A 22837-nucleotide genomic window follows, 5' to 3' on the forward strand; every position below is an offset into this window, starting at 1 on the left:
GGCTTTTAGGATTCATACTTTTAAATTTAGGTTGGGTTTTTTAGGTCCACAGAAATATTGAATATGAGGCCTTGAGTCTACACCAGGTAGAGACTTTAAAGTTTCATGTAAAGCTAGGAAAAGATTTATAAGGGAACATTCTGCTCACCTGCTAAGGAAGATGGCCCATAAGGTTATATGTTGAGCCTGGGCTATGAGTAGAAGAAAAGGAAGTGTCCCTTGTAATCTCATCATCACATGATCACCTTCATATGGGTGGATCGGGGGTTTGCATTTACAGTACTTGGGTGGCTCAGGAGTCCCTAGGTCAAGGAAATAATGAGAAGTCATCTCGAGAGGAAGATACTGTTGGGATTCCATGGTACACAAAATGGTCCAGCAGGATTCAAGCTTAGTGCAGGTCATTCAGAGTTCTCATGACCGATGTAGTGAATTCTTAGCTTTGATGTTAGTCTCACAACCCACCCCTGAAAAACATTAGCAAACACAATGAACAATAGGTGTAGAGCTCTAAGAATCATCATTCAGAAAATAGAACTACTGGTGAGAAACTGTATATTAGTATCCTTTAAAAATAATTAAAAACAATAAAAATAATTAAATATGGGGCACCTGGGTAGCTCAGTCTGTTAGGCATCTGCCTTTGGCTCAGGTCATGAACCAGGGTTCCTGGGATCAAGCCCCGTGTGGGCTCCCTGCTCAGTGGAGAGTCTGCTTCTCCCTCTCCCTCTGCTTCCCACCCCCTGCCCTGCTGGGTCTCTCTCTCAAATAAATAAATAAAATCTTTTAAAAAATAAAAATTATTAAAATATATACAGGGAAAAAAAGAAAAAAATCATAAGACACTATGCAAATAACCCAGGCAGATTTGAAAAAACAAATAGAACTCAGAAAAACAAAAGTGTAGTAGTTGAGGGGGCGTTCCAAGATGGCAGAGGAGTAAGAGAGCTAAATTTTATTGGGTCCCAGGAATTCAGCTAGATAGTTATCAAACCATCCTGAACACCTACAAACTCAACAGGAGAGTGAAGAGAAGAAGAGCAGCAACTCTAGAAACAGAATAGCGACTACTTTCTGGAAGGTAGGATGTGTGGAGAAGTGAATCTGAAGCAACGGGAAGATAGACCGTGGGGGGAGGGGCTGGCTCCCGGCAAGTGAGAAAGCAGCGGAGCACAAAATTGGAACTTCTAGAAGTTTGCTCCGTGGAGGCATGTTGCTCCAGAGGCTAAGTAGGGGTGGACCCCTCAGGGTGACAATGTGGTCTCAGGTCCCATGGGGTCACAGAAAGATAGGGGGTGTCTGAAGGTGGCAGAGCTCCCAGGTATTGGGGCAGGGAAGCTGGCTGCAGAGACGGAGCCAAGGAGTGGGCTCTCAGCTCAGGGTTACCTTAAACTGTGATCTGTGGCACAGACATACAACTGCTCTTCGAGTAGGGACCCCACAAGTAACAGATCCTGGGAGACCCACCTTCCTGCTCCAGAAGGAGTAGCATGGCAGGAATCTGCTGGGTTTGGAGACTCCAAATGGGGCCATGCACCAGATATATAAACACTCGGTCACAGGCCAGGTGGGCTCAGAGTATGGCCAGAGACCAGGGAGACGGGAGGGATTGACTGCTTTTCTCTGAGGGTACACTGAGGAGTGGGGCCCTGTGCTCTTGGCTCTTCTAGCTGGAGATTGGGAGGCCGCCATCTTCATTCCCGTCCTCCAAAGCAGTAAGGAAAGCCTTCAGGGAACAAAGCTCTGAGAGCAAACTCAGGCGGGTTGCTTAGCCTGGCCCCTGGCAAGGGTGGTGCAATTCTTCCTTGGGCAAAGACATCTGGGTATCACAGCAACAAGTCCCTCCCCCTTCTGGGATCAGCAAGAACATACAGCCAAGAACAAGTTCACTGATCAATAAGAACTAAAATACATCAGAGCTATGAGAATACAGCACATAGAATTCATGGCTTTTCCCCCATGACTCTTTAATCTTTCAAAGTTAATTTTTAAAATTTTCTTTATTTTTTTCTTTTTCTATTTCTTTTTTTAAAAAATTAAAAAAAAATTTTTTTTAATTTTCCTTTTACAACCAACTTCTTATCAATTCCTTTCTTAAAATCGTTTTAACTTTTCATTTTTAATGTCATATCCTATCCCTTCATTGTATTTAACCATATATATAGATATATAAGTTTTTCTTTAAAATTTTGGGATACAGATTTTTCTAACAGACCAAAGTGTACCCTAAATCTAGTGTATGACTTTGTTCTATTCACTAGCTTGATCATATTCTCTCCCCCCTCTTTTTAAAAAATTTTCTTATTTCTTTTTTCAGCCAACTTCTTATCAATTCCTTTTTAAAAATCTTTTTTAATTTTCATTTTTAAAGTCATAGTCCATCCCTTCATTGTATTTACCTTTACTTTTGTGTATATATGAGTTTTTCTTTCTTTAAAATTTTGGGAGGCAATTTCTTCTAACAGACCAAAATACCCCCAAAATCTAGTGTGTGGCTCTGTTCTTTTTACCAGACTGATATCATATTTTTTTTCTCCCCCCCAACCCCATCCAGTTTCAGGTCTCTTCTGATTTGTCTCGTGCAAAATTTCTTGTTATCCTTGTAGCATTTTGGTCCCTTGTTCATCTCTTCATTTCCAGACAAAATGACAAAATGAAAAAACTTACCTAAAAAAAAAAAAAAAAAAAAAGAACAAGGGGCACCTTGGTGGCTCAGATGTTAAGCATCTTCCTTCTGTTCAGGTCATGATCCCAGGGTCCTGAGATTGAGCCCTGCATTGGGCTTCCTGCTCAAGCAGGAGATCTGTTTCTCCCTCTCCTACTCCCCCTTCTTGTGTTCCCTCTCTTGCTGTTTCTCCCTCTGTGAAATAAATAAATAAAATCTAAAAAGAAAGAACAAGGCAATACCTGCTTCTGGGGAACTAATCAACACGGACATTAACTAGATGTCAGAACTAGAGTTCAGAATGACAATTATAAAGGTACTACCTGGGCTTGAAAAAAGCATAGAAGATACTACAGAATCCCTTTCTGGAGAGATAAAATCTAACCAAGTCAAAATCAAAAGGCTATTACTGGGGTGCCTGGGTGGCTCAGTGGGTTAAGCCACTGCCTTCGGCTCGGGTCATGATCTCAGGGTCCTGGGATCGAGTCCCGCATCGGGCTCTCTGCTCAGCAGGGAGCCTGCTTCCCTCTCTCTCTCTGCCTGCCTCTCCCACTACTTGTGATTTCTCTCTGTCAAATAAATAAATAAAATCTTAAAAAAAAAAGGCTATTACTGAGGTGCAATAAAAAAATGGAGGCTCTCACTGCTAGGATAAATGAGGCAGAAGAGAGAGTTAGTTATATAGAAGACCAAATGATGGAGAATAAAGAAGCTGAGAAGGGTGCCTGGGTGGCTCAGTGGTTTAAGCCTCTGCCTTCAGCTCAGGTCATGATCTCAGGGTCCTCTGCTTAGCAGGGAGCCTGCTATCCCCTCTATCTCTGCCTGCCTCTCTGCCTATTATAATGTCTCTAAAAATAAATAAATACAATCTTTTTAAAAAAGGAAGCTGAGAAAAAAAGAGATAAACAACTACTGGATCATGAGGGGAGAATTCAAGAGATAAGTGATACTATAAAGCAAAACAAAACAGAAATCAATGAAATAGAAACCAGAAGAACAGTAGAACACATAAATGAAACTAGGAGCTGGTTCTTTTAAAGAATTAATGAGATTGATAAAACTCTGTCCAGACTTATCAAAAAGAAAAGAGAAAGGACCCAAATAAATAAAAACCATGGATGAAAGAGAAGAAATCATAACACCAAAGAAATACAAACAATTATAAGAAAATATTATGAACAACTATATACCAACAAATTAGACAATCTGGAAGAAACAGATGCATTCCTAAATACTTATAAACTACCAAAATTAACCAGGAAAAAAATAGAAAACCTGAACAGACCAATAATCAGCAAGGAAATTGAAGCAGTAATCAAAATTCTCCCATCAAACAAGAGCCCGGGGCCAGATGGCTTTCCTGGGGAATTCTACCAACCAGTTAAAGAAGAGTTAATACCTTTTATTCTGAAACTGTTCCAAAAAATAGAAATGGAAATAAAAACTTCCAAACTCATTTTATAAGGCCAGTGTTACCTTGATCCCAAAACCAGACTAAGACCCCATCAAAAAAGAGAATTACAGACCAATATCCTTGGTGAACACAGTTGCAGAAATTCTCACCAAAATACTACCCAGTAGGATCCAACAGTACATTAAAATGATTATTCACCATGACCAAGTGATATTTATTCCTGGGCTACAAGGTTGGTTCAACATCTGCAAATCAATCAATGTCATATACTACATTAATCAAAGAAAGGACAAGGACCATATGACACTCTCAATAGATGCAGAAAAAGCATTTGACAAAGTACAGCATTCTTTCTTAATTAAAACTCTTCACACTGTAGGGCTAGAGGATACATACCTTAATATCATAAAAGTCATCAGTGAAAAACGCACAGTGAATATCATTCTCTGTAGTCAGGAACATGGCAGAGAAGTCCACTATCACCACTGCTATTCAACATAGTACTAGAAGCCCTAGACTCAGCAATCAGACAACAACAAGAAATAAGAGTCCTATGAACAAAGTCAAAGTTGGCAAAGAAGCCCAACTCTCACTCTTTGAAGATGATATGATACTTTATATGGAAAACCCAAAGACTCTGTTCCAAAACTTCTAGAACTCTTACAGTTCAATAAAGTAGTAAGATAAAAAACAATGCACAAAAATCAGTTGCATTTCTATACACCAAAAAAAAACCAGAAAAAAGAGAAATTAGAGTTGATCCCATTTACAATCCACCTAAACCCATAAGATACCTAGGAATAAATCTAACCAAAGAGATAATGAATTTGTACTCAGAAAACTATAGAATACTCATGAAAGAAATTGAAGAAGATGCAAAGAAAAGGAAAAACATTCCATGCTTATGGATTGGAAAAACAAATATTGTTAAAATGTCTATGCTACCCAGAACAATCTATATATTTAATGCAATCCTTATCAAAATACCATCAACTATTTTCACAAAAGTGGAATAAATAATCCTAAAATTTGTATGGAACCAGAAAAGACCCTGAACAGCCAGAGGAATGTTGAAAAAGAAAACCAAATTTGGCGACATCACAATTCCAGACTTCAAGCTCTATTAAAGACAGTATGGTACTGGCACAAAAACAGACACATAGATCAATGAAACAGAATAGAGAGCCCAGAAATAGACCCTCAACTCTATGGTCAACTAATCTTTGACAAAGCAGGAAAGAATGTCCAATGGGGGCAAAACCAGTCTCTTCAACAAGTGGTATTGGAAGAACTGGACAGCCACATGCAGAAGAATGAAACTAGACCATTTCCTTAAGCCACACAGAGAAATAGACTCAAAATGGATGAAAGACCTGAATGTGAGACAGGGATCCATCAAAATCCTGGAGGAGAACACAGGCAGCAACCTCTTCAACCTCAGCTGCAGCAACTTCTTCCTAGAAACATCTCCAAATGCAAGGGAAGCAAGGGCAAAAATGAACTGTTGGGACTTCATCAGGATAAAAAGCTTTTGCACAGCAAAAGAAACAATCAACAAAACCAAAAGACAACTGACAGAATGGGTGAAGATACTTGGAAAGATACAAAATCTGTAAAGAACTTATCAAATTCAACAACCAAAGAACAAATAATGCAATAAAGAAATGAGCAGAAAACATGAACAGACATTTCTGCAAAGAAGACATCCAGATGGCCAACAGACACATGGAAAGGTGCTCAACATCACTTGGCATCAGGGAAATACAAATCAAAACCACAATGTTATACCACCTCACACCAGCAGAATGGCTAAAATCAACAAGTCAGGAAATGACAGATGTTGGAGAGGATGTGGAGAAAGAGGAACCCTCCTACACTGTTGGTGGGAATGCAAGCTGGTGCAGTCATGCTGGAGAACAGCATGGAAGTTCCTCAAAAAGTTGAAAATAGAGCTACTCTATGACCCAGCAATTGCACTACTGGGTATTTACCCCAAATATACAAGTTTAGTGATCTGAAGGGGCACATGCACCCCAATATTTATAGCAACAATGTCCATAATAGCCAAACTATGGACAGAGCCTAGATGTTTAAGAAGATGTGGCATATGTACACAGTGGAATATGATGCAACCATCAAAAATGAAAACTTGTCGGGATGCCTGGGTGGCTCAGTGGGTTAAGCCGCTGCCTTCGGCTCAGGTCATGATCCCAGGGTCCTGGGGTCGAGTCCCACATTTGGCTCCTTGCTCGGCGGGGAGTCTGCCTCTCTCTCCGCCTCTGCCTGCCTCTCTGCCTGCTTGTGTGCTTTCTCTCTCTCTCTTTCTGACAAAAAAATAAATAAAATATTTTTAAAAAAATGAAAACTTGTCATTTGCAACAATGTGGATGGAACTAGAGAGTATTAGCCTAAGCAAAACAAGTCAGTCAGAGAAAGAGAATTATCATATGATCTTGCTGATATGTGGAATCTGAGAAACAAGGCAAAGGATCATGGGGAAAGAGTGGTAAAAATGAAATGGGACAAAATCAGAGAGGGAGACAAACCTAAGAGACTCTCAATCTCAGGAAACAAACTGAGGGCTGCTGGAGTGGAAGGGTATGGGAGTGATGGGGTGGCTGGGTGATGCAGCCTCCCTGGGGAGGGTATGTGCTATGGTGAGTGCTGTGAATTGTGTAATCACAATTGGTGAATCACAGACCGGTACCCCTGAAACAAATACCTTATATGTTAATAAAAAAATTATAGTAGTTGACATGGGTTAAACAAAGCAAAAGTGAGAGTTTAAGAACTGGCATCTTTCAAAAAGCTGCATGAAATGTAGCAGAGACATAAAGAGATAAAAAATACAAAAACAAGATTAAGAGACATGAAGGCTAGACTGAAGGTAAACATATGACTAATAGGAATTTCAGGAGGAGAATATTAAGAAAATGAGGAAATAACCAAAGAGAAAAAGCCCGTGAACTTTCTAGAATCTATGCAAGAAATGAATCTGCAGAGGCAGGAAATGAGTTCTAAGAAAGATAAAATTAAATCTATACTAAGTAACATCATAGAAAAAAAATTTTAAAACCCCAAATGGGGAAAGCCTGGCTGCCTCAGTAGGTAGAACAGGCAACTCTAGATTTCAGGACTGTGAGTTCAAGCCCCATGTTAAGTATAGAGGTTATTAAAAAATAAAATCTTAAAAAATAAAATAAAATAAATAGATCTTAAGAGTGCAAGAGAGAAATATGGATTGTTCACAAAGGAATGACTTCTCAAAAGCAGTAATGAAAGCCAGAAGTCAGTGGAATAGATTTTTAAAGTGCTGAGAGAAATTAACCTTCATTTTTACCTCTTTCAACAATCATCTAAGAACAAGAGAAAATAAAGATATTTTTAAGCAATAACCAGGAGAATTTACTATTCAACGACTCTTGTGGAGAGGATTTCTAGAAGTATGCATTTTAGGAAAGAAGAAATTGAACCCAGAGGGGAAAATTCAGAGGCAAGAAGAAAAGATAATTCAAAGAGGTTGGTAGGCATCTTGGCAAAGCCAAAAAATGCATTCGTTCCCCCAAATAGCACCAATAATAATAACAACAACAACAATAAATTTTAGATGTAGAAAAGTCAGGTAGAAATACCCAAAATTCTGGATGGTGATAATATGTAAAGTTAAAACATTCTTAATTCTTTACGTCATTTGGAAAAAGGTAGTGATATTTAGACTTTAGGGCCAACATGCTTAATAAAGGTTGAAGGTTAGCCACAAAAAGAGTAAAAACAACATGTAATTTTGAAAGTAATAGAGGAAAAGGGAGATGTACAGAAAATCTGATCCAAAAGAAGACAGGAAAAGAGCCAGAAAAGGATTTCACAAAGCAAAGTAAATAGAAAGTACAAAAAAGAAATTGTGAAAATAAACCCAAATATCTTAGGAAACACAATACATTTAAGTGGATTAGACTCACTGGTTAAAAGACAATTGTCCCATTTGATGTTAAAAAAAGAAATGGAGAAAGAAAACTTGCTTCTGCTGTTTTCTGAAAATATACCTACACCAGCAGCAGGATTCAATAAGGTGGAAAGTAAGAGGGTAAAAAGTAGTATACCAGGCAAGTACTAATCAAGACCAAACTGCAGCTATTACAACTGCTGCAGAGTAAAAGTTTTTAAGACAAAAAAAGAGAGATCATTATATAATGATAAAAGGAACAATTCATCAGAACATATAGCAAACACAAATTTCTATTTATCTATTACAGACTCTCAAAATATATAAAAGCAAAATCAACTGAATTACAAGGAGGAGTTGACAAATCTTTGTAGGATATTTTATTTTTAATTTTTTTCCCTATAAGATATTTTAAAATACACTTTTCTGGTAATTGATAAAGTGACATAAAAATTGGCAGTGATTGAGGTGTGTGGGTGGCTCAGTTGGTTAGTGTTCAACTTAACTCTTGGTTTTGGCTCAGGTCAGAATCTCAGAATCATGAGATTGAGCCCTGCCTCAGGCTCTGCACTCAGCAGGGAGTCTGCTTGAGATTCTCCCTCTCCCTACTCTTTCAGGTGCTCTCTTTCTCTAAAATAAATAAATAAACCTGTAAAAAATTGGCTTTAATTTATAAGATCTGAATAACATAATGAACAAGATTGGTCTAACGTATGGAGAATCTTGCACCCAACAACTGAAGAATGTACATTTTTTCAAATGTGCAAGAAATGTTTGCAGAAATTAATGTTCTAAGTCACAAAGCATGAAGAATGTATATTTTTTCAAACACTCAAGAAATGTTTGCAAAAATTAAGAAGGTTCTAAGTCACAAAGCAAGGCTCAAAAAAGGGTCAAAGGCTAAATATCACATAACCCAACCTTTCTGACCAAAAGCAAAAAGTTTTTAATGAACAACAAAAAGGTAACTAAAACAGGAACAATGTAAGTTCAGCATTTAAAGCATTTGTACCCAATCCATAGGTCAAGGAAAAATTGTTAATAGAGATGAACAAATACTTAGAACAAAATCTGAAATCCTACCTAGTAAAACTTGAGGGATATAGTTAAGAAGGACTGAAAGCAACAGGCACCTTTGCCCCTTAGGAATATTTGGACCATCTGGAAACATTTGTTGTCATACCTGCGGGCAGATACGACTAGCATCAAATGGGTAGGGGCCAGAAATGCTGCTATCCTACAATTAAAGACCAGCTACCCACAATAAAGAATTATCTGGCTTCAGATGTCAATAGGGCCAATGTTGAGAAACCCTGATTTGGAGGGGAAGTTATGGTTCTAAAGGTTATACAGGACAAGGAGAATGGTAACTATGTTGGCAAACTGAGGATGGATAAGAAACCAGAGACAGATGACAGGAAAGTTAGTGGGTTATTGTAATAATTAAAGTGGACTATAGTGGGGACTTAATCTAAGGCAGTGGCAACAAGAAGAGAGAAAAAAGAATTTCAGAGTGAATTAACAGGATCTGGAGACAGGTAGGACACTTCAAGGTAGAAACAAGCTGCAAACGCTCACAAATTTCTTAGTCAACTGTGGTGATCTCCTGGGGCTGGTGTCAACAGGGCATCCACAAGCATCCAGCTCAGGGAACAGGGTCAAATACCCATGGCTGAGTGCTGTGGGTCTCCAACAAAGAAGTGAGGTTGAGGCCCTGTCCTGGGAGGTAGGAAGCTGGTGGACACAGGTTCCCAGAGAAGGAGACAGTGGGGAGAGGACGTACTTTCTGAATGATCAGATACAAGAGCACCCGAGGTAGGGGTGTGAGTGGCGGAATTCACTGGCCCCCAAAACCTCATCTTGTTCACGTGAACATGATGCAAGCCCTGAAGAAGTTTCCAATTCCACCGTGGTAGAGAAAAAGAAAGAGACCTAACCACACGTACCACAGCTCAGAGTATCAGAGACCACATTTAAGGTATGCTTCAAACAGCCATTGTGCAGCTAGAGAATGTCCCAGACTCAAGTCAGTGTAAACAGACTTATATTTACTAGCAGGAGGCCTAAAATAGAAATCCTGCATGCAACAAGCTCTTCCTCATTAATGGTGTCCCTTCAGTACCTCATTGGATACCCATTGGAGGAGCTGCTGTTAACTGTCAATGTCAGAAACAGTGACAGGTGGACCATTCTTCTTTCATATTTCATGGAGAAATTCAAATGGCACCAGTCATAGTCTGACAACAGCATTGGTGGAAATGCTCAGAGAGCTCTCTCATTGGATCTAGCCCATCTCCACGGGTTGATCTTCAGTATCTGAAAAACCTCAAACAGGTGGCTGAGGGAAATTCGGAGCTCACTGTTCAAAAGAATGTATAAGGTAGTCACGAAATTAACTTCTCCGAGAAACGTCCTATGATGTTTCTGACCTCATGAGGTTTTAGGGTTTTTTTTTTGTTTTTTTTGTTTTTGTTTTTTTGTTATTTTTCCATCTAGGTAAAAGACAATTTATTAGTCAAGGTGGCTGGTAATTTTTATTTATTTGTTTCCCATCAGACTGTCTCTGAAGTACACGTACATCTTTAGTTGGTTTGTAGTGTGTGAGAGAGAGACACACAGACACAACGTGGCAGACACAAAGAAAGAGGAATAGACAAAGGACTTGTCTGTTCGTGTTGCTTCTTTGTTCAGTTGTCTGTCCTGTTAAACCACTTGCCTCTGTGAAAAGTAAAATGAATAGGATTTCCTTTGAGTACATTGTGGTGTTGGTAAGGAGAAGGGAGTGCAGAGAGAAAGACCAAGACATGTGGAGTGAGAGAGGCTGAGGAAGAGGGGTGGATGGCAGGAAGCTGAGTGTGTGTGGCTATTTTTTTTTTTTTCTGTTCTTAGCCAGCAGTTACTTGGCTCTGGGTCTTTCTGTGGATAAGACTTGTCCAATTTGCTGAGGATGGACCCCTTGGTTGCTTGGGGCTGTTCCTATTTGGGGTCTTGGGGTCCTTAGGAGGAACTGAAGGAAAAGGTTCAGGAGCTTCAGCCCCCATCAGAGTGGAACTGGGTGTTAGGCAGGAATAGAGAAAGGGGTGGACCCAGGACATCTTGTAATGTCACTGCACATCATAGTACCTTATGTTTAAGCTATTTTCACAGCTGCAATATCATTTGGTTCCATAAGGAAGTAAGAGATATAACAGCTATCTCTTTTTTTAGTTTCAGGTATAGTGTTCAACAGTTTATCAGTTGCGTATAATACCCATGATGTGTATACATCACATGGCCTCCTTACTGCCCATCACCCAATTACCTCATCCCCCCATTCAGTTCTCCTCCAGCAACCCTCAGTGTGTTTCCTATAGTTAAGGGTCTCTCATGTTTCTTCTCCTTCTCTGATGACTTCCCATTCAGTTTTCCCTCCCTTCCCCTATGTTCCTCTGCACTGTTTCTTATATTCCACACATGAGTGAAACCATATGATAAAATGTGAGACAGGAATCCATCAATATCCTAGAGGAGAACACAGGCAGCAAGCTCTTCAACCTCAGTCACAGCAACTTCTTGTTAGACATGTCTCCAAAGGCATGGGAAACAAAACCAACAATGAACTATCAGGACTTCACCAAAATAAAGATCTCTTTTAATCCTAAGACATTAGCATGTTTGTTCCTTTCTGATAATGAGAATCATATGACTGATCATCTCTTATTTTTTGCTTTGGTTACCAGGAAGCTCAGAACCAAATTGATAGCCTAAATAGAACTGACTTTATTTTTGATTATGGTTTAGATTTTTTTTTTTTTTGCTTATATTCTTATTTTCCCTGCATCTGTTTTTTTTTCCCTCATTTTTGATTTATTTTGCCATATTAGTCTCCTTTGGATTTTGGCTGGACGGTCATTGCATTCATGCAACAAATATTATCTCTGATACTGTTCCTCTTCCCTGTTTTATTTGTCTCTATAACATTTAAAATCTTCTAATATGCCACATATATTACTTCTTTAACAATTATTATGTATCTCCCCTGACTTCCTAACACTGTCAATAGAAATCAAGCTCCAAGAGGGTAGGGATTTTGTCTCATACGTACTGTATTTACAGAGTCTAGAGTAGTACCTGACACATTGAAAGCCCTCCATGAATACCTACTGAGTCAAAGAATCATTCTCTACATGCCAAGTTCTGTGCTAGGAGATGGGAATCAGAGTTAGCTCCTTGGTATGGGACTGTGCAGGTTTACAGGGCCCTACACTTAGACAGGCTCCACACTTGGTTTAATGTTCTGCTGTCACCATGTTGAAATTCTTAATATGTTTGGAACAGGAAGCCCCACATTTTCACTTTATACAGGACTCCGGATTCTACAATCAGTCATGTTGGGAGTATACCAGTGTAATTACCTGCATAGGTCTTGAACTACTGGTGGAAGGAATCATTAAAAAAAGACTTAGCAAAATAATTATTTTAACCAAGAACATATATATATATATAGTTACACACACGCACACACACAACTGCATGAGTCTTTTGACATAGGCCAACGCCTTTTTTCCTGTCATCTTTCTTATATAGAACACACCCTTAATGCATCATCTGTGATTTCCTGTTTTTACTTCTTTAAAGTGAAGGTGGAAGTTAAAGACAGAGTTGAAAAGAAATCTGACTGCAGAATTCTTCTGGAGTTTTATAATCCTTTCTCCAAAATTTTAGAATTGTTTCACTCACTCCTAAGAAAGTTTTGGTATCTTACCTTTATCAACTCTTTCTAAATTATTCAACTGGGTTTTAATATAAATGAATATGTTTTTGTTTTCACATTTCATTGGCTTATGTAATATTAAATTCAATTATATAAGTTACAATTAACACATACAACTAGAATGAATTGATTCAGGAAAAAATACAAAAGACTCTCGATAAGCAAACACTAAACAAGAGAGAAGTAAAAATATCCAACTAAATTAAAGTTCAATGCTTCCAGCATTCAAAGCACCATAGGAGTCAATCAGTATGCTTCACAGAGAGGTGGAAAGAGTAGGTGAATCTGGAATTCAGTTAAGTAGAGTTTGTTTAAGAGTTTCTACTGTTATTGGGGGTGCCTGGGTGGCTCAGTGGGTTAAGCCTCTGCCTTCGGCTCAGGTCATGATCTCAGGGTCCTGGGATCAAGCCCTGTGTCGGGCTCTCTGCTCAGCAGGGAGCCTGCTTCCCCCTCTCTCTGCAGGACTCTCTGCCTACTTGTGATATCTCTCTCTCTGTGTCAAATAAATAAATAAATAAATATCTTAAAAAAAAAAAAAGAGTTTCTACTGTTATTAATTCTATGACAACATAGAACAAGGAGATTCAGGTAGGTCAAAGAGATCACGGAAGGCTTCCCTGAGGCTGTTATGACTGGGAAGAACGCCTAAAAAATTTAAAATAGAGTATACAACTTACTAAGATGAAGGGAGAGGAGTATTCCAGGCTGTAGGAACAGCGTGTCTGAAGGCCCTGCAAAGAGTAGGGACAAGGCATATTTGGAGACCTGAAAGAAGGTTGGTATAGCTCGAATCTACAGAAGGAGGAGAATAATGAGCATGAGGAGCTGGAGAAGTCAGGAGGGAAAGATCTGGCAGACTTGGTGGCCCATGTCAAGAGTTATGGGTTCTACAGTGGGAGAAAGGGAAGCTACTAAAGATTTTAAGTAGGGAGCATGACATTATCACATTCAAGTTTCACAAATATCTCTCTGGTTGCACTACAGAGAACAAAATGGAAGGGAACCAGAGTGGATCTGGAAGATCAGCAGGAGTACAGGTGAGAGAGCTTTAGTCAATTTGGGGTGTGATGCTGGAAATAAAGAGGAGACAAAAAACTTAGTGATATATCACATATGAAGGGGGAATGATGACACCTAATTTCCAAGTTGTTAAACTAGGTGGATAATGTTTCCATTCATTGAAATAGGAAATATTGGAAAATAAGTATGTTTTAGGAAGAAAAATCCTGAGTTCGATTTTGAAAATTTCAAGATCAAGTTGCTTTTGAACATGTAAGTGAAAGAGACAGTTGGATTTAAATATAGAAACCTGGCTATCAGAGTAAAGGTATAAACTAAAGGTAAATTTCTATGAGGAAAATAGGGTTTATTTCTATGAGGAAAAAGGATTAGATCACCTTAGGTAAAAATACAGAATGAGAAGGAAATTCCCTAATAAAACCCAATATTTAATTGCTGGATAAAAGGTAAAGAGCCCATAGGGGAGAAAGAAAAATAGCAGCCAAAGAAGATGGAAGAGAATTACGACATTTTCGATGGTGAGAGTCATGGGAAGAGAGTAATCTTAGAAGGAAAAGGGTCAAATGCTCCAGAGAGTTTAAGTAAATGAAAGACTGTAACAACAATGAAAAAAATAAACACAAGTCCAGGACAGGATGGCTTCATTGGTGAATTCTATCAAATATTTAAAGAAAAGTTAATATCAGTCTTTCTCAAACTCTTCCAAAAGTAGAGAGGAACAAATCTTTCTCAACTCATTTTATAAGGTCAGCATAACTCTGATACCAAGACCAGACAAGGACACTAAAGAAAAGAAAATTATAGGCCAGTATCTCTGATGAACATAGATGCAAAAATCCTCAGTGAAATATTAGCAAACTGAATTAGACAGTACATTAAAAGGATTGTATACCGTGATCAAGTGAGATTTATTCCAGGGATGCAAGGATAGTTCAACATCCACAAATCAATCAACATGATACACCACTTTAACAAAATGAAGGATAAAAAATTATATGATCATCATAATAGATGACAAAATTCAGTATTTGACAAATTCAGTATTTGATAAAATTCAGTATCCATTTATGATAAATTCTCTCAACAAAGTGGATATAGAGGAAATGTACCCCAACATAATAAAAGCTATGTATGACAAACTCACAGCCAACATCATAGTCAACAATGAAAAGCTGAAAGTTTTCCTCTAGGATAAGGAGCAAGACAAGGATGGCCACTCTTGTCACTTTTATTCATTATTGTATTGGGAGTCTCAGAACAATTTGGCAAGAATAAGAAACAATAGGCATCCAGTTCAGAAAGGAAATAGTAAAACTGTCACTATTTGCAGAAGATGTGATATTATATAGAGAAAAGCCTAATGGCTCCACCAAAAAAAACCTGTCAGAACTAATAAACAAATTTACTAAATTGCAAGATACAAAATCTATGTACCAAAATTTGTTGTGTTTTTACACACCTATAACAAATAATTGGAAATAGAAATTAAGAAAATCCCATCCCATTACAATTCCATCAAAAAGACTATAATACCTAGGGATAAAATTAATCAAGGAGATGAAAGATCTGTATACTTAAATTTACAAAACACTGATAAAAGAAATTGAAGAAGACACAAATAAACTGTGCTTATGGATTGAAGGAATTAATATTGTTAAAATGTTTATACTACTCAAAGCAATCTACAGATTCAATGCAATCCTTATCAAAATTTCAATGACATTTTTCACAGAAATACAACAGACAATCCTCAAATTTGTTTGGAACCACAGAATAACCCTGAATAGACAAACAAATCTTCAGAAAGAAGAATGAAGCTGGAAGCCTCACACTTCCTGATTTCAAATGTTATTACAAAAGATAATCAAAACAGTATGATATTAGCATAAAATCAGAGACATAGATCAGTGGAACAGAATAATGAGCCCAGAAACAAACATATGCTCAATTAAGTCATGACAAAGGAATTAAGAATATACAATGGGGAAATGACAATCTTGTCAACAAATGGTATTGGGAAAATTGGTCAGTATATACAAAAGAATGAAACTGTCCCATTATCTTAAAGGACACTCAAAATGAACTAAATCCTTGGATGTAAAACCTGAAACCATGAAGCTCCTAGAAGGAGACATAGGCAGGAAGCTCCTTGACAACAGTCTTGGATTTGACACCAGAAGCAAAGGCAACAAAAACAAAATAACTGGGACTACATCAAACTAAAGTGCCCTGCACACAGCAAAGGAAATCATCAGTGAAATGAGAGGGCAATCCTAAAAGGGAGAAACTATTTATAAACTATATATTTGATAAGAGATTAATAGTCAAAATATAGAAAGAACTCATATAACTCAGAAGTAAAAAAAAATTAATCTGATTAAAAATTGGGCCCCCTTCATGTGTGCATGCTCTTCCCCTCTCTCTCTCTCTCAAAATGAAGAAATAAATCTTTTTAAAAAATTAAAAATAGAACTATCATATGATCCAGTACTCCCACTTCTGTGTATATATCCAAAGGACATGAAGACACTAACTTGAAAAGATGTCTGCAGCCCTCCAGTGTTCATTGCTGCATTATGTACAATAGCCAAGACATGGAAACAACTCCAGTGTCCACTGATGAATGAATGAATGAAGAAAATGTGATATATATATATATATATATACATATATATGTGTGTGTACATATGTATACATATGTACGTGTGTGTATATACATAGACATATATACATATGTATGTATGTATGTATGTATGTATGTATGTTATTTGGCCATAAAAAAGAAAGAAATCTTGCTATTTGTGACAATATGAATGGTCCTGGGGCATCATGCTGAGTGAAAGCAGTCAATCAGAGAAAGACAAATACCATGTGGTCTTACTTATATGTGGAATCTAAAAAACAAAACAAAACAAAACACCACCACCAACAACAGACAAACTCATAGATCAGAGAACTGATTGCTGGTTGCCAGAGTTGGGCTATAGGAGTTGGGTAAAATGGGTGAAGGGGCTCAAAAGGTACGAGGTTCTGGTTACAAAATACAGAAGTCCTGGGGATGTCATGTACAGCATGGTGACTTGAGTTAGTAACACTCCATTGTATATTTTGAAAGTTGCTGAGAGAACAAATCTTAAAAGTTTGTAGTACAAGGGAAAAAATTGTAACTATATTGTTACTATATGTGGTGATGGATGTTAACTAGTCTTGTTGTGGAGATTATTTCATGATATATAATGAATAATGAATCATGTTGTACACCTGTAACTATTATTTATAATGAAATAAATAAGGACTGCAATGATCCATTGTGATGTCATACAAGGCAAATGGAAGTGGGTTAGTTAGGGTAGGGGAAGATAAAGAGATGGAGCATATATATATAAATCCTTATCCCTTCCAGAAGGACTTTCTGTGTGACTTTCAGCAAATCATGTAATTTCTCTGAACCTGTTTTTTTCAACAATAAGATAGGGATTTGTGTGTGTGTGTGTGTGTTTGCACACAAATATACATGGTTATGTATGTATATTCACGTGGATAGTCATCTCTCACTATGTATACATCTGCACACATGCAAATCCAGAAACTTCTATTTTGTTGTCTCTAAATCAGGGTCAAAGAATTTGTACAATTTCCTAAAAGTTGTATAATTTCCTTATAGCCAACTTCTAACTATAAACTCATCAGAGGTAGCTCAGAACAGGGAAAGAAGATTGAATTTCAGAGCCCTGGCAAGTCATTCATTTTTTCCAAATCTCGGTTTCTTTAGTTCTACCTCGTTTGCCATGAGGCTTAAATGCAATCATGGCGTAAAGAACATGACACTAGCAGCATTCAATGTCAATTTCCATGTCTTCCTCATCCCACAATTGCCTTCTCACCTGTTCTCCTTAATCTAAGAAGAGAAGGGTAACTTGAAAAGAGAGAAGGCCTTTGGGTATGTATTTTGAGAAGGGCAATGAGCTGGAAATTAGGCCAAAATCAGTTGGAGAGATGTAGGTTAGAGGAAACAAACAAGGTATTGGCTGCCAGAGGACGGAGAGCAGTATGTGACCTCAAGGAGAGCTAGAAACTGTCTTTCCCTGGAAGTCTTTCAACTAAGGCAATCATTCCTTTTTGGGTTCTTCAAGCCATTTGTTAGTGTTGCTGTCTCTGGCCTTCAGAGGGAGTGATACATTAACAAGTCTGAGAACTTTGTTAGCAATTCTGAAATCAAGTCTTCATTAGCATTTCAGAGGAATATCTAAATGCCACCGCTAAAGTGCAGGCTTCCCTGGCCTCCTCAGAGCCCATGTGCAGATTCCTGTGGTGCCCGGCCATAAGCTGAGTTTCCAAGGGTGATCGGAGGGAATGAGGCCGCTCCCTCCCACATGCCCCACCTCTTCGTTCTGTCTAGGGAGTCCAGAAAATGCAGGTTACCCGGGCTCATATGATCTGCTGTCTTCTGCCTCAGCCCCAAGATGTTAAACCCATTTAGATGGCCGTGTTTGGGCAAAAGCATTAAGTCATTCTGCATGGTTTTCAGGCACGTTGTTATTTCCTAAGTGGAGCCCAGTTTAAGAAGAGAATGGTTCCTTATCAGCCTGAACGTATAAATATATAGATTTACCTGAAATGTTGGAATTGAAATAACAGTGGCTGGTGAATGACCCAACACAAAGGGCAGCCCTTTAGATTACATTTGTGTTCTTTTACCCAGTGAGGTTTTGTTTTTGTTTCTCGCAAGAACCACCCCCAGAAGTTGCAAGTGCCATTCAACATGCTTCAATAAACTATTTCCAAGTAATTCATTCAGCATCACAAGTGAGAGCCGGGGGCTCTATTTCCTGCTAGGTGGGGGTAGAGATAGAGGGAGAAGTAGGGGAGTGTGGGAACCAACTGGATGTAGTTAGAATAAATCTGAGAATGGAAGAGATGCTTGGGTGATCAGACTCAGCTTGTGGAAAAGGTTAAGTAAATAACCTTCAGCTACAACCTGAGTGAAACAGGAAACTCAAACCAACCGTCTATCAGAGAGGTTTCTACAGTTCATGGACTTAGCTGCCCTTATGGGTACCCCCCTTCATATAGTTACTTTCTTTCTACCCCATAAACACTTAGGTTCAAAGCTTTCAAACCATTTTTTCAGGGCTTGGGCACTCAACCATGTTGTCTCTTTCTTTGGTGAATTTTAGGGAGAGGTTCAACATTTGGTTTGCAATTTAAACATCACCCTTATAAAAAGGTGACTGTTTACAAGCAGGTAATGCTTAGACTTCTCATAGAATATTAGGGACAAAGTAGATGTTAGAGAATCTAGGACAATTTGGGTATAAAAATAAATAATAATACTAAAGGAATATAAACTGTTAATAAGAATCCATGAGTTCAACATGATATAAATAAATGTAGAAAAATGATAAGAGAATCACCATTTGGCAACCATCTTCATAATAATTGATTTAGGTGAGAAATCTCAATGAGTGTTGAAACTAATGGATTCATTTTACAGTGGAGAAACCTGGCACACACCACCTTTAAAAAACAATTGAAATTAATATTACCAATAGTGGGACAAATTGACATTATGTACCTCCTGAAATGATGTACTAAGAAGAACACAACATCACTTCTGTGGCACTTTTGCCATATAAGTAAAATCTAACCACCAGGAAACATTTGACAAACCCAACTCGAAGGCCATTCTTCAAAAGAATTGAGCTAGAGTCTTCAAAAATATCTATGGCATGAAACATAATGCCAACTGAGAAGCTGTTCTAGATTAAGGGAGACTAAATTAGAGACGTGGTAAATGAATGCAATCAGCGTCTGGATTTTCTTTTGTTATAAAGGGTGTCATTGGAGTAATTGGTGAAATCTTTAGAAAGTCTGTAATTTAGATAGTAGTGTCATTATCGATGCAACTTTTTTATTTTTATAATTACAGTACGGTAATATCAGAGTATGTCTTGTTTTTAGGAAAGATGTTCTAAAGTATATGGGGATGAAAGGGTGTCATGTCTGGAACGTACTCTGATACGGTGTACTTAAGTGTGTGTACATACACATACACAGAGAGAAAGAAAATGGTAAATAGGGTGAACTGTTAACTTTTGAGGAATCTGGATGAAGGACATACACAAATTCTTTGTATTATTTTTCACAACTTTTCTGTATATCCAAAATCATATATATTTTTTCCGAGTTAGAGGTTTTTTTAAAAATTTCTTTTCAGCATAACAGTATTCATTGTTTTTGCACCACACCCAGTGTGCCATGCAATATGTGCCCTCCCTAATACCCACCACCTGGTTCCCCCAACCTCCCACCCCCTGCCCCTTCAAAACCCTCAGGTTGTTTTTCAGAGTCCATAGTCTCTCATGGTTCACCTCCCCTTTCAATTTCCCTCAACTCCCTTCTCCTCTCCATCTCCCCATGTCCTCCATGGTATTTGTTATGCTCCACAAATAAGTGAAACCATATGATAATTGACCCTCTCTGCTTGACTTATTTCACTCAGCATAATCTCTTCCAGTCCCATCCATGTTGCTACAAAAGTTGGGTATTCATCCTTTCTGATGGAGGCATAATATTCCATAGTGTATATGGACCACATCTTCCTTATCCATTCATCTGTTGAAGGGCATCTTGGTTCTTTCCACAGTTTGGCGACCGTGGCCATTGCTGCTATAAACATTGGGGGTACAGATGGCCCTTCTTTTCACTACATCTGTATCTTTGGGATAAATACCCAGTAATGCAATTGCAGGGTCATAGGGAAGCTCTATTTTTAATTTCTTGAGGAATCTCCACACTGTTCTCCAAAGAGGCTGCACCAACTTGCATTCCCACCAACAGTGTAAGAGGGTTCCTCTTTCTCCACATCCCCTCCAACACATGCTATTTCCTGTCTTGCTAATTTTGGCCATTCTAACTGGTGTAAGGTGGTATCTCAATGTGGTTTTAATTTGAATCTCCCTAATGGCTAGTGATGATGAACATTTTTTCATGTGTCTGATAGCCATTTGTATGTCTTCATTGGAGAAGTGTCTGTTCATGTCTTCTGCCCATTTTTTGATATGATTATCTATTTTGTGTGTGTTGAGTTTGAGAAGTTATTTATAGATCCTGGATATCAACCTTTTGTCTGTACTGTCATTTGCAAATATCTTCTCTGATTCCGTGGGTTGCCTCTTTGTTTTGTTGACTGTTACCTTTGCTGTGCAGAAGGTTTGGATCCTGATGAAGTCTCAAAAGTTCATCTTCACTTTTGTTTCCTTTGCCTTTGGAGACATATCTTGAAAGAAGTTGCTGTTGCTGATATCGAAGAGGTTACTGCCTATGCTCTCCTCTAGGATTCTGATGGATTCCTGTCTCACGTTGAGGTCTTTTATCCATTTCAAGTTTATCTTTGTGTACGGTATAAGAGAATGGTCGAGTTTCATTCTTCTACATACAGCTGACCAATTTTCCCAGCACCATTTATTGAAGAGACTGTCTTTTTTCCACTGTATATTTTTTCCTGTTTTGTCAAAGATTATTTGCCCATAGAGTTGAGGGTCCATATCTGGGCTCTCTACTCTGTTCCACTGGTCTATGTGTCTGTTTTTATGACAGTACCATGCTGTCTTGGTGATCACAGCTTTGTAGTAAAGCTTGAAATCAGGTAACATGATGCTGCCAGTTTTATTTTTGTTTTTCAAAATTTCCTTAGCAATTCAGGGTCTCTTCTGATTCAATACAAATTTTAGGATTATTTGCTAATACAAAATTTAGGATTATTTTGATCGGTATGGCATTAAAAGTATAGATTGCTCTAGGCAGTATAGACATTTTAACAATGCTTATTCTTCCGATCCAAGAGCATGAAATGGTCTTCTATCTTTTTGTGTCTGTCTCTACACCTTAAAGAACTGGAGAATCAACAACAAATCAAACCAACTCCACACATAAAAAGGGAAATAATCAAGATTAGAGCAGAGATCAATGAGGTAGAAACTAGAGATACAGCAGAACACATCAATGAAACTAGAAGCTGGTTTTTTGAAAGAATCAATAAGATTGATAAACCATTGGCCACACTAATCCAAAAGAAAAGAGAGAAATCTCAAATTAATAAAATTATGAATGAAAAGGGAGAGATCACAACTAACACCAAAGAAGTAGAAACAATCATCAGAAGTTATTATCAACAGTTATATGCCAATAAGCTAAGCAACCTAGATGAAATGGATGCATTTATGGAAAACTACAAACTCCCAAAATTGAACCAGGAAGAAATTGACAACCTGAATAGACCGCTAATCTCTAGTAACGAGATTGAAGCAGTGATCAAAAGCCTCCCAAAAATCAAGAACCCAGGACCTGACGGATTCCCTGGGGAATTCTACCAAACTTTCAAAGGAGAAATAACACCTATTCTCCTGAAGCTGTTTCAAAAAATTGAAGCAGAAGGAAAACTTTCAGACTCTTTTTATGAAGCCAACATTACCCTGATCCCCAAACCAGGCAAAGACCCCACCAAAAAGGAGAATTTCAGACCAATATCACTGATGAATATGGATGCTGAGATTCTCAACAAGATCCTAGCAAACAGGATCCAACAGCACATTAAACAGATTATCCAACATGACCAGGTGGGATTCATCCCTGGGTTACAAGGATGGTTCAACATTCGCAAATCAATCAATGTGATAGAACAAATCAATAAGAGAAGATAGAAGAACCAAATGGTCCTCTCAATTGATGCAGAAAAAACATTTGACAAAATCCAGCATCCGTTCCTGATTAAAACGCTTCAAAGTATAGGGATAGAGGGAACATTCCTGAACTTCATAAAATCTATCTATGAAAGACCCACAGTAAATATCATCCTCAATGGAAAAAAGCTTGCAGCCTTCCCGTTGAGATCAGGAACACAACAAGGATGCCCACTCTCACCACTCTTGTTCACCATAGTATTAGAAGTCCTAGCAACAGCAATCAGACAACAAAGAGAAATAAAAGGCATCCAAATTGGCAATGAAGAAGTCAAACTCTCTTTCTTCACAGATAACATGA

The 22837-nt window shown here is 38.1% G+C and overlaps 1 long non-coding RNA gene across 2 annotated transcripts in view; it reads right to left on the bottom strand.

Annotated features, from left to right (window-relative positions):
* The window catches only part of LOC116594131, a 43847-nt gene that overhangs the window by 12443 nt on the left and 8567 nt on the right, over positions 1-22837 (bottom strand). Inside the window, exon 3 of one of the 2 annotated variants that reach the window (XR_004287066.1) lies at positions 149-302. The exons of the other annotated variant lie outside the window; for it this stretch is intronic. This is a non-coding gene — a long non-coding RNA (uncharacterized LOC116594131). The remainder of the gene's footprint in view (positions 1-148; positions 303-22837) is intronic. 2 annotated transcript variants of the gene reach the window in all.

The sequence above is a fragment of the Mustela erminea genome, chromosome 6 (genome assembly GCF_009829155.1).
Source record: "Mustela erminea isolate mMusErm1 chromosome 6, mMusErm1.Pri, whole genome shotgun sequence".
Taxonomy (NCBI): Eukaryota; Metazoa; Chordata; class Mammalia; order Carnivora; family Mustelidae; genus Mustela; species Mustela erminea.